This window comes from Psammomys obesus, unplaced genomic scaffold (assembly GCF_907164565.1).
Source record: "Psammomys obesus unplaced genomic scaffold, mPsaObe1.curated_primary_1811, whole genome shotgun sequence".
Taxonomy (NCBI): domain Eukaryota; kingdom Metazoa; phylum Chordata; class Mammalia; order Rodentia; family Muridae; genus Psammomys; species Psammomys obesus.
The window spans coordinates 2,800,055-2,813,973 of record NW_026596147.1 but is presented as its reverse complement, the minus strand read 5'-3'; positions in this window follow the sequence as shown (position 1 = coordinate 2,813,973).

Below are 13,919 nucleotides of genomic sequence, written 5' to 3'. Positions count from 1 at the left end.
AAGTAATCCAATTAAAAAATGGGGAACAGAGCTAAACAGAGAATTCTTGACAGAGGAATATCGAATGGCAGAGAAACACTTAAAGAAATGCTCATCCTCATTAGCCATCAGGGAAATGCAAATCAACACGACCCTGAGATATCACCTTACACCCATCAGAATGGCCAAGATGAAAAACTCAAGGGACAACACATGCTGGAGAGGTTGTGGAGAAAGGGGAACCCTCCTCCACTGCTGGTGGGAATGTAAACTGATACAACCACTCTGGAAATCTATCTGGCGCTTTCTAAGACAATTAGGAATAGTGCTTCCTCAAGACCCAGCTATACCACTGCTAGGTATATACCCAAAGTTTGCTCAAGTACACAAAAGGGATATTTGCTCAACCATGTTTATAGCAGCATTATTTGTAATAGCCAGAACCTGGAAACAACCCAGATGTCCATCAACGGAGGAATGGGTACAGAATTTGTAGTATTTTTACACAATGGAATACTACTCAGCAACCAAAAAGGAGGAAATTTTGAAATTTGCAAGCAAATGGTGGGATCTAGAAAAGATCATCCTGAGTGAAATATCCCAGAAGGGGAAAGACAAACACGGTATATACTCACTTATATAGACCTATAAGATATGATAAACATAATGAAATCTATACACCTAAAAAAGATAATCAAGAGAGCAGACATGGGGTAAGATTATCAATCCTCGTTTTGAAAGACAGATGGGATGCGCATGGAACATTGACAGGAGTCTACTGAGCACATTTGAAAAACTCTAACTAACAGTGTTTTCAAAGCAAAGACTCATGACCAAACCTTTGGCAGAGTACAGGAAATCAGAAGAAAGAAGGGGAGTTAGTCTGATGAGGAAAGGATAGGAGCTCCACAAGGACCAAATATATCTGGGCACAGGGTCTTTTCTGAGACTGACATGCAACCAAGGACCATGTATGAATGTAACCTAGAACCTCTGCTCAGATGTAGCCTGTGGTAGCTCACTAACCAATTGGTTTCCCATAGTGAGGGGAACAAGGACTATTTCTAACAGGAACTCAATGACTGGCTCTTTGGCCTCCCCTCCCCCCAAGGGAGGAGCAGTCCTGTTAGGCCACAGAGGAGAGCTTTGCAGCCAGTCCTGAAGATACCTGATAAAACAGGATCAGATGAATGGGGAGGAGGTCCCCCCTATCAGTGGACTTGGCAAGGGGCATGGTGGAGATGAGGGAGGGAGGGAGGGACTGGGAGGGAATGAGGGATCGGGACACGGCTGGGATACAGAGTTAATAAAATGTAACTGATAAGAAAAAAATAAAATTCAAAAAAAACAAAAACAAAAAAAAAAAATAATAAGGAAATCATGAAATTTGCAGGTAAATGGTGCGACCTTGAAAGGATCATCCTGAGTGAGCTGTTCCAGTAGCAGAAAGACACACACGGTATACTCGCTCATATAGACATATAATATAGGAGAAACCTAGTAAAGTCTGTACATCTAAAGAAACTAATCAAGAGGGAGGACTCTTGCTAAAATGCTCAATCCCCATCCCAAAAGGCAAAGTGGATGGACATCAGAAGAAGAAGAAAACAAGAAACAAGTTAGGAACCAGCCACAGAGGGCCTCTGAAAGGCTCTTCCCTGCAGACTTTCAAAGCAGATGCTGAGACTTATGTCCAACTGTTGGGCAGAGTGCATGGAATCTTATGGAAGAAGTGGGAAATAGTAAGATCTGGAGAGGACAAGAACCCCACAAGGAGAGCAACAGAACAAGAAAATTTGAAAACAGGGGTCTTCCCAGAGACTCATACACCAACCAAGTACCAGGCATGGAGATAACCTAGAACCCCTACACAGATGTAGCCTATGGCATTTTAGTGTCCGAGTCGGTTACACAGTAATGGGAAGAGGGACTGCCTCTGACAAAATCTGATTGGCCTGCTCTTTGATCACCTCCCTCAAGGGGAGAGCAGCCTTACCAGGCCACAGAAGATGACAATGCAGCCACTCCTGATGAGATTTGATAGACTAAGATCAGAAGGAAGGAGAGGAGGACCTCCTCTATCAGTGGAGTTGGGTAAGGGCATGCCTGAAGAAGGGGAAGGGTGGGTGGGACCAAGAAGGGAGGAGGGAGGGGCTTATGAGGGAATAAAGTGTAATTAATAAAATAAAATTAAATTAAAAAAAGGAAAATTACCTAAAAAGAATGTTTAAAACACTGCAGGTTTCCTTAAGCTTTTCCACAATTTCTTTTACTTTTTTATTCAAGAACATTGTGAGCTGGTTTCTCTTACAATAAACTGCCCTTATGTACTGAGTTTTGGGAGTCCTCGTATATGCATGTATGTATATAAAAACACTGAATGACCAGAAACTATGAATTTCAAAGAGTGCAAGTATTATATGGGAGAGTTTGGAGGGTAAGATGATGTAATTATTATATTATTAAAATATTGGAGGAGAATAGTCTTTAATTTAGGCAGAAGATTCAAACACTCATGTTATCACTTAGTAACCCTGTGACTTTGGAGAAGTCAGAATTATAATGACTAAAGGCCTGTGACCAACAAAATTAATCAGCATGCCAAGATATTTCCAGAAGCACACTGGCTGAACTTGTATCTTGTGTCTAACCAACACCATCTAATTGAACTTATGTCCTGCTCAATAGGAAAGAATTAATACCTAGTAACCTACACAACTGTCTATGGCTGGTGAGATCAAAAACCCTCTTTCTTAAATCTATATAATAAGTAACTGCATTCTAAGCACTCATTTTTTGACCAAGAATTTTTAAAATTTAACATAGTTGGGGTTTTGGGGGGGTTGTTTTGTTTTGTTTTTTTCCGGAAAATACATTTGGATTGTTGTTTGATGCAGAGGAGATTTGGGAGGAGATGGGAAGGGCAAACATCATTTGTTACTATTACTCAAATACAAGTTGTCCCTTTTAAAAAATAAACAGGAGAAAAAAGGAACATCACTCTGCTATTTGTTTCCTTCCACCTTTTCTTCATGAACTCTACTCTCTTCACTGCCAAATTTGACTAAAATATTTTCAATATTGTCTTTGTTCTTTTGTTTCCAACTCATATGTTTAACCAATCTATAGCATTAGGCCATGAGAATTAAGCAAGTTTCCATAGTTACAAGTGAGTATCAATGACTATTTAATCCTTGTTGTCTTGTCTTACCAGAAAAAAATCTTAAACTATTGGTCACATTTTCCTTTCTGAAAAGTTCTTCCCTTTGCTTTTACATGCAAAATATGACTGCTTTTTCTTTAAATTAAATACTCATATTTCATCTGCTCCTTGTCAAACTCATATGTCCCTTAGATAGTGAAAATTTCTAAAATGATGGGTTTTCTCTTCTCCAACCTCTGCACTGCCCACCCATATCTCAGGCATTTCTACTTCTATTTAAATTCAGATGGTACTCAAAGCTCTACGGCCAGATCAGACATTATTCTTTCTTTCAACTCTGAAAATTCAATTTTATGTAGCAATTTATGTAACCCAAATGAAATTTGACACATTCACAGCTAAATTATATCTTCTGAGAGACTCCAATCATTGTCCTACCACTGCTCCCTTCTGTTTGAGAAGCCCTCACTACCATTCATCAAGGATCCAAAGACCTTAGTGCTTGGCATTTTTAGAAATCACCTCTTTTTGATTTATTACAATTTATTCAATTTGTATTTGAGCTGTGGCCCCCTCCCTCATCACCTCCTAATCCTGCCCTCCCTGCCTTTTCTCCCCCCATGCCTCTTCCTCAATCCACTGGTGAGGTGCTCCTCCCCTTCCCTTTGACCTTAGTTTATCAGGTTTCATCAGGACTGGCTGCATTGTCTTCCTCTGTGGCCTGGAAAGGCTGCTCCCCCAAAGAGGGAGGTGATCAAAGAACCAGCCATTGAGTTCATGTCAGAGACAGTCCCTGTTCCCATTACTAGGGAACCCACTTGGACACTGAGCTGCCATGGGCTACATCTGTGTAGGGATTCCAGGTTATCTCCATGCATAGTCCTTGTTTGGAGTATCAGTCTCAGAAAACACTCCTGTGCCCACATTTTTTTGGCTCTGTCACTCTCCTTGTGGAGCTTCTGTCCTCTCCAGATCTTACTATTTCCCCCTTCTTTCATAAGATTTCCTGCACTCTGACCAAAGTTTGGCTATGCATCTCTGCATCTGCTTTGATACACTGTTAGGTAGAGTTGTTCAGAGACCCTCTTTGGTAGGCTCCTGTCCTGTTCCCTGTTTTTTCCCTCTTCTGGTGTCCATCCCTTTTGCCTTTCTGAGTGAGGATTGATCAACTTACTTAGGTTCCTCTTTCTTGTTCACCTTATTTAGGTGTATAGATTCAGCCTGTTTTCTATTTCAAAGAACTTTATTGTTGTTGTTGTTGGTGGTGGTGGTGGTGTTACCAGGATGATTTTCTAGAAAGGAAAGAAACCAAAATAAAACAAAACAAAAAAAAAAGACATTGACAAAAAATTTTAACTTGATCAATTAAAAAAGTAAATTTTTAATTCACCGCACTAAATCTTGTTGAATATTACTATAAATCAATGAAGAAAGGATAATTTGGATATTCAAAACTCATAGTATTTTTGGCAACAACAATTTTACTTGATGAGTATAGAAAAAGTATCCAAAAAGAAGGGTATGTGGATCCTACCACATATCATGTGGATACAAGCATAGTGTCATCTATGATGTCTGGATAAGAAAAGCAAGACACTACTAAAAGACCTCCGATTTGCCTAAGTTGATGATATGAAAATAAATGATATAATATAACTATGATGTGATAAAAATGCATAAAAATAGAAGGGATGGTGTTAAAACATCAAAGAAAATCAAGAATAAAACAGTAAAATACCAGAAGAAAATAAAATGTGGTGTGATTTTTAGAAGGTATTTGAGTATTAAAGAGTGAAAGGGCAGAGAGAAAGAGAAATTTAATGTTTTCAGAATGTTTGCCTTTGAGTAGTTCAGTTTTCCTTTCCCCACATTTCCTGTATAGTAACTATATATGTAAATTAAGTTTTAAATAAGTATTATCTTCATACTTGTTTAGAATTTTCATATCAATCTTCATACAAGGACAGGTAATACAATGTTGATTTTTAATAAAACAACAATTTTTAGATAACAGTTGGTGAAGGGTAACATTTTCAACAAAAGAAGGGTAGAAGGATACTGGAGTAGAAGAAATTCTGCATGTTTGTGGAATATAACAAGTATACATATTTTAAAGTTGCTGGACAAATCAATTCAAATATAAATGTTTCAACATTGTCAAGGCATGATATTTAGAAACTGAATACATCTTTAACAAATATCCTGAGCTTTGGACATCCAAACATCCTTGCTTCTTGAACTATCGATAATGAGATTCCACAAGATTTAGTTTGTTGAATTGAAAATTAATTATTCTTTTTTAATTAAATTTTTACTTTTTATATCAATTATAGCTTATTCACTTTGTATCCCAGTAGCACCCTCCTCCCTCATTCCCTGTCAGTCCCACCCTCCCTTCCTCATCTCCTTCCTTCCCTCTCTCAGTCCTCTGATATCCTCTTCCCCTTCCACCTGACCCCAGTTTATCAGTTTCATCAGGACTGGCTACAATGTCCTCCTCTGTGGACCTGCAAGGCTGCCTTCACTGGGTGTGGGGGAGGCAGCCACTGAGTTCATATGAGAAACAGTCCCTGTTCCCCTTACTAGAGAACCCACTTGGATACTGAGCTGCATGGCTGTTCTTCTTGCCCAAGTTAAATGTTTTGGTCAATGTCTTTTTGGTTTGGTTTTCGAGTTCTTGAGGTTTTAGAAACTCATCCTGCTCCAGGTAAATCAATTAAATAGTCCTATATCCCCCAAAGAAATAGAAGCAGTCATCAAAAGTCTCCCATCCAAAAAAAGCCCAGGACCAGATGGCTTCAGCGCAGAATTCTACCAGACCTTCAAAGAAGAGCTAACTCCAATTCTCTTCAAACTATTCCACAAAATAGAAACAGAAGGAATATTACCAAACTCATTCTATGAAGCCACAATCACCTTGGTATCTAAACCTCACAAAGACTCAACAAAGAAAGAGAATTTCAGGCCAATCTCCCTTATGAACATTGATGCAAAAATACTTAACAAAATACTTGCAAACCAAATCCAAGAACACATCAAAGATATTATCCACTATGACCAAGTAGGCTTCATCCCAGGTTTGCAGGGGTGGTTCAATATACGGAAATCCATCAATGTGATCCACCATATTAACAAACTGAAAGAAAAAAACCACATGATAATCTCCCTAGATGCTGAAAAAGCATTTGACAAAATCCAACACCCATTCATGTTTAAAGTACTGGAGAGATCAGGGATACAAGGCACATATCTAAACATAGTAAACGCGATATACAGCAAGCCTATAGCCAACATCAAACTGAACTGAGAGAAACTTAAAGCAATCCCACTGAAATCAGGGACAAGACAAGGCTGCCCACTCTCTCCATATCTCTTCAACATAGTGCTGGAAGTCCTTCCTAGAGCAATAAGACAGTCGAAGGAGATCAAGGGGATACAGATGGGAAAGGAAGAAGTCAAATTATCACTATTTGCAGATGATATGATAGTATATATGAGTGACCTCAAAAACTCTACCAGGGAACTCCTACAGCTGATAAACATCTTCAGCAAAGTTGCCAGATACAAAATTAACTCAAAAAAATCAGTAGCACTCCTGTATACAAAAGACAAAAGGGCTGAGAAAGAAATTAGAGAAACAACACCCTTCACAATAGCCACAAATGACATAATGTACCTTGGTGTAACCCTAACCAAGCAAGTCAAAGACTTGTATGAAAAAAATTTCAAGTCTCTGAAGAAAGAATTAGAGGAAGATATGAGAAGATGGAAAGATCTCCCATGTTCATGGCTTGGCAGGATTAACATAGTAAAAATGGCCATCTTACCAAAAGCAATCTACAGATTTAATGCAATTCCCATCAAATTGCCAACACAATTCTTTACAGACCTGGAAAGAAAAATTCTCAACTTCGTATGGAATAACAAGAAACTGAGAATTGCTAAAACAATCCTCTACAATAAAAGATCTTCTGGAGGTATCTCCATCCCTGATCTCAAGCTGTACTATAGAGCAACAGTTATAAAAACTGCATGGTACTGGCATAGAAACAGAATGGTGGATCAATGGAATCAAACAGAAGACCCAGAAATAAACCCACACACTTACGGACACCTGATTTTTGACAAAGATGCCAAAACCATACAATGGAAAAAAGATAGCATCTTCAACAAATGGTGCTGGTCCAACTGGATGTCTACATGTAGAAAAATGAAAATAGATCCATACTTATCACCCTGCACAAAACTGAAGTCCAAGTGGATCAAAGACCTCAACATAAAACCAGACACATTAAATCGGCTAGAAAAAAAAGTGGGGAATACCCTAGAACTCATTGGTACAGGAGAAAACTTCCTGAACAGAACACCAACAGCACAGGCTCTAAGAGCAACAATCAATAAATGGGACCTCATGAAATTGAAAAGCTTCTGTAAAGCAAAGGACACTGTCATCAAAACAAGGCGACTGCCTACAGATTGGGAAAGAATCATCACCAACCCTTTATCTGACAGAGGACTCATATCCAATATATATAAAGAACTAAACAAGCTGAAAAGCAATAAACCAAGTAATCCAATTAAAAAATGGGGAACAGAGCTAAACAGAGAATTATCTACAGAGGAATATCGAATGGCAGAGAAGCACTTAAAGAAATGCTCAACCTCATTAGCCATTAGGGAAATGCAAATCAAAACAACCCTGAGATTTCACCTTACATCCATCAGAATGGCCAAGATGAGAAGGGAAGTTAGTATGATATGGAAAGGATAGGAGCTCTACAAGGATCAAATATATCTGGGCACAGGGTCTTTTCTGAGACTGACACTCAACCAAGGACCATCTATGGATATAACCTAGAACTTCTGCTCGGATGTGGCCTGTGGTAGCTCAGTAACCAAGTAGTTTTCCAAAGTAAGGGGAACACGGACTATTTCTAACAGGATCTCAAGGGCAGGCTGTTTGACACCCCTCCCCCCAGGGGAGGAGCAGTCTGTTAGACCACAGAGGAGGACTTTGCAGCCAGCCCTGAAGATACCTGATAAAACAGGGTCAGATGAAAGGGGAGGAGGTCCTCCCCTATCAGTGGACTTGGAAAGGGGCAGGGAGGAGACCAGGGAGGGAGTGTGGGGTTGGGGAGGGAATGAGGGAGCGGGATACAGCTGGGACACAGAGTTAACAAAATGTAACTAAAAAGAAAAAATATATATATAACAATCTACAAAAAAGAAAAAAGAAAAGAAAAACTCAAGGGACAACACATGCTGGAGAGGTTGTGGAGAAAGGGGAACCCTTCTCCACTGCTGATGGGAATGTAAACTGGTATAACCACTCTGGAAATCAATCTGGCACTTTCTCAGACAAATAGGAATAGCACTTCCTCAAGATCCAGCCATACCACTCCTAGGCATATACCCAAAAGAGACGCAAGTACACAACAAGGACATTTGCTCAACCATGTTTGTAGCAGCTTTATTTGTAATAGCCAGAAGCTGGAAACAACCCAGATGCCCCTCAACTGAAGAATGGATGCAGAAACTATGGTACATCTATACAATGGAGTATTACTCAGCAATGAAAAATAAGGAAATCATGACATTTGCAGGTAAATGGTGGGACCTGGAAAGGATCATCCTGAGTGAGTTGTCCCAGAAGCAAAAAGACACGCATGGTATATACTCACTCATATAAACATACAATATAGAATAAACACACTAAAATCTGTACATCTAAACAAACTAAGCAAAAGAGAGGACCTTAACTAAAATGTTCAATCCCCATCCTGAAAGGCAAAGAGGATGGACATCAGAAGAAAAAGAAAATAGGAAACAACCTCAGAACCTGCTACAGAGGGCCTCTGAAAGCCAGAAGAAAACAGGAAACAACCTTGGAAGCTGCCACAGAGGGCCTCTAAGAGCTTCTGCAGTATAGATTGTCAAAGCAGATGCTGAGCCTGATGGCCAACTGATGGGCAGAGTGAATGGAATTTTATGTAAGAAGTGGGAAATAGTAAGAGCTGGAGGGGACGGGAACTCCACAAGGAGAGCAACAGAACAAGATAATTTGAACACAGGGAACTTCCCAGAAAATCATACTCCAACCAAGGACTATTCGTGGAGATGACCTGGAACCCCTGCACAGGTGTAGCCCATGGCAGTTCAGTGTCCAAGTGGGTTACATATTAATGGGAAGAGGGACTGCCACTGACATAATCTGATTGGCTTGCTCGTTGATCACTTCCCCCTGAGGGGGGAGCAGCCTTATCTGGCCACAGTAGAGGACAATGCAGCCACTTTTGATGAGAACTCATAGACTAAGATCAGAAAGAAGAGGAGAACCTCCCCTATCAGTGGACTTGGGGAGTGGCATGCATGCAGAAAGGGGAGGGAGAGTGGGATCGGCAGGGGCTTATGGGGGGATACAAAATGAATAAAGTGTATTTAATAAAAAATTTAAAAAAATAGAAAATGGGTCAGAGGGAGTGAGAACAGGGCCTAAGGGAAGTGTGGGGTTTAGCAGAGGTGGGGACAAAGAAAGCAGTGAGGAAGTGAATTCGGAAAGCCCCTAGAGAGTTAAATTTCCCACCCATTATAATATGGGATATTACATCATATATATAAAACAAATATATAATATTTTATTGATATAACAATGAATTAATATAAAATATAGCATTTAAGATATAAATGTATCCACCATACATTTATACATAGAGCAAATAGAACTTAGAGCACATAAATTCAACATAGTGAGTAGAGAAAGAGGATTTAACTTTGTTCTCTAATTTTTTTATTGAAAATAAATATTTTACACACAATATATTCTGATTACAGCTTCCTCTCACACATCTACTCTGAGATCCTCCCCATTTCTCCACCCTTCTAACTCCATGCCTTTCTTCTCTCTCTCTTTAGAAAACAAACGGGAAAAAAGAATAAACAAAATAAAGAAAAAGCACTAGAAATACACAAACACGCACGCACACACACATGTGCACACACACACTAAAAGCCTAAAAATAAAAAAAACCATAAAATTCAAGCAAAAGAAATGTAAGGTTAAAAAGAAAGAAAAGGAGAAAGAGAGAAAGAAGGAAGGAAGGAAGGAAGGAAGGAAGGAAGGAAGGAAGGAAAATACTCCAAACAATACAATACAATACAATACAATACAATACAATACAATACAATATGAGACACACACACATATACACCAAAAAAACAAAAAAAACAAAACAAAACAAAACAACAACAACAACAAAAAAAAAAAAACCCCTCCAATTTGAAGTATTTGAGTATTTGAGTCCATTCTGTGTTGGTCAAATTGGTCATCTTCTGCTGGGCATGAGACTTGCCTTTAAGTGTGATTTTCCTTAAGTAGTATACCCACTGGGGCTCCATTGGAGAAAACTGATTTTTCTTTTGCAAGTGGTTGTCAGTTGGAGACAGCTTCTTAGCTATGGATGGAAGTTCACGTCCACTTCCCCATCTCAGCAGTGGGACCCCATATGAGTTGGACCTGCTTAGTCCCTGTGCATGCTGCCATGGTCTCTGTGAGTTCATATGTCCTCTTGTATTTGTAGGAAGGTTTCCTCGATGTCATCCATCCCTTCTGGCTTCTACAACAATTCTACCTCCTCTTTCCCACATTTCCCTGAAGGGAGAGGTTTGATGAATACATTCCACTTAGGACTCAGAATTTCAAGTTCTCTCATACTCAGCTTGTGCTGGATGATTTTTAAGTCAACTTGACACAGGGTAAAGACACCTGAGATGAAAGAACCTCAACTAATATTTGCATAAGATCCAGCTGTCAGCAAGCCTGTAGGGCATTTTTTTAATTAGGGGATTGGTGGGGTCAGACCCAGCCCAGTGTGGGTGGCGCCATCCATGAGCTGGTGGTCCAGGGCTCTATAAGAAAGCAGACTGATAAGGCTGCTCCCCCCTCAGGGGGAGTTGATCAAAGAGCAGGCCAATCAGATTATGTCAGAGGCAGTCCCTCTTCCCATTACTATGGAACCCACTTGGACACTAAACTGCCATGGGCTACATCTCTGCAGGGGTTCTAGGTTATCTCCATGCATGGTACTTGGTTGGAGTGTGGTCACAGAAGATGACAATGCAGCCACTCCTGATGAGATCTGATAGACTAAGATCAGAAGGAAGGAGAGGAGGACCTTCCCCTATCAGTGGACTTGGGGAGGGACATGCGTGATGAAGGGGGAGTGAGGGTGGGATCATGAGGGGAGGAGGGAGGGGCTTATGGGTGATACAAAGTGAATAAAGTGTAATTAATAAATATAAAAAAAATTAAAAAAAAAAGAAAGCAGACCGATCAAGCCTGGAGAAGCAAGCCAGGACGCACTCCTCCATGGTCTGTGCATCAGCTCCTGCCTCAAAGTTCCTGCCCTGTCTGAGCGCCTCTCCTGTATTTTTCCAATGATGGACTCTGATCTGGAAATGTAAAGTCAAATCAATCCTTTTCTGCCCAGCTTGCTATTTGGTCATGCTGTTTCGTTGCAGCAATGGAACCCCTAACTAAGATACGGCACATTCATTGTCCAGTTGTGCGTCTCTGTATTAGTTCCCATCTACTGCAAGAGGAAGCTCTTCTGGTGATGGCTGAGTGAGACTTTGACCATGTTATATAAGTTGTTAGAATGAGTTACTGTAAGATAAAAGACCAAAGCTCAAAAGGTCATATTGAAGTTTAATGCCATTCAAATATTAAATGTTTTTAATTTTTATTTTTCTCTTCACAATTTATTCATTATATAGCCCCATTGAAGCCCCATTCCTCAACTCCCCAAGCCCCACCTTCCCTCCCTCTTCCCCTCATCTTCTTCCCCTAGTCCCCTGAAAGGGGGAGCTCTCCACCATTGCCATCTGCCCATACCTTGTTAAGTATCATCAGGACTGCTTGGATCCTCTTCCTCCATGGCCTGGCAAGCCTGCATTATCAGGGGCGAGTGATCAGAGAGCAGTCAACTGAGTTCATGACAGAGGCAGCCTCTGCTCCCCTCACTCAGATATCCACATGGAGACTGAGCTGCCAATCAGCCACATCTGAGCAGGGGGGTCTAGGTCCTCTCCACACATGGTCCTCCATTTGTGCATCAGTCTCTGCAGGATCCCCTGGGCTCAGATCTTTTAGTTTTGTTGGTCTCCTTCTGGGGTTCCTGTCCCCTTCTTGTCCCTCTAATCCCACCCCTCTCCTCTTCCATAAGACTCCCTGCACCCTCCCCGAAGTTTGGCCCTGACTCTCAGCATCTGTTTGGATCCCTTGTTGGGTGAATTCTTTCAGAGGACCCTCTGTAGTAGACTCTATCCTGTTTCCTCTCTTACACCGCTTCTGGTGTCTATCATGTCCTATATTATACAGCTAATATCCGCTTATTAGTGAATATATACCATGCCTATCTATAATATAGATTGGCAGAGAAACACTTAAAGAAATGCTCAACATCCTTAGTCATTAGGGAAACACAAATCCAAACAACTCTAAGATTCCATCTTATATGTATCAGAATGGCTAAGATTAAATCTCAAGTGATAACACATGCTAGAGAGGATGTGGAGATAGAGGAACCCTCCTTTAATGCTGGTGGGAGCGCAAACTTGGACAACCATTTTGGAAATCAATCTGGTACTTTCTCAGAAAATTGGGAAGAGCATTACCTCAAGATAGGGCATAAAACCAAAAGGTGCCCCACCATTCAATTAGAATATTTGCTCAACTACGTTCATAACAGCTTTATTTGTAATTGCCAGGTTCTGGAAACAGACTAGATGCCCCCCCCAACGGAGGAATGGATACAGAAATTGTGGTACATCTACACAATGGAATACTACTCAGCCTATTAAAAACAAGGAAATCATGAAATTTGCAGGCAAATGGATGGAACTACAAGAAATCATCCTGAGTGAGGTAACCCAGAAACAGAAAGGCAGTGATGGTATACAAATATTAAAATTTTAAAGAAGTGAACCTAAATGTCCTGAGAAATAAGAGTAACAAGAAAATAGAGAAGCTGAATGCACTTTGAAAGATATTTCGTTTGCTAGTAGTAAAATGTCTTGGTCTCATTTCAAAGAATGTGACCCTGAATATATCTCTCATAATGGAAATAACAAGAAAGGCCTATCAAATTCAAAACTTCCTTACATATGTCAGAGTCTGAAATATACAGATTTACAAAGACAATTGCTATCCACATCAGAAAACAAGAGTGATAAACAGTAACACTGTCATTTGTTTCAGACTACTTTGAAATGAATTAAGGTGAGGTGAGAGCCCCTGGGCATTATAAACTTGTGTGATCTTCCTGCACACCAAAGACTTCAATGTGCATTTCCACCCTCAGCTGTAAACCTGGCGTTTGTCAAAGGTTCACATATATCTATTACATTTCGAAGTGATGAGGCACTCAGCAGAACACAGCATGTTCTTTCCTCCCACAAGAAGGAGGGCTGAGCCTTCTTTTAGGGTTATGTTACCATGAATATCTTACACATTTTACAGCTGAATTCTAATGAAAATACTAATTATACTTGCTTCAAAAAGCTTTGTCATTTCAAGTATCTACTCTTGAACAGTTATTTAATCAAAGCGACAGAAGCACTCTTTGTCAACTTCTTTTCGAAGTTAAAAAAAAAAGTGATGTCTATTTTCAGTTTATACACAAGCCTGGAATCTCCTCTTACGAAGAAGGCCACCTACATAACACTTTCTTTTTATTTTATTTTTTTCTTATCAGTTACATTTTATTAACTCTGTATCCCA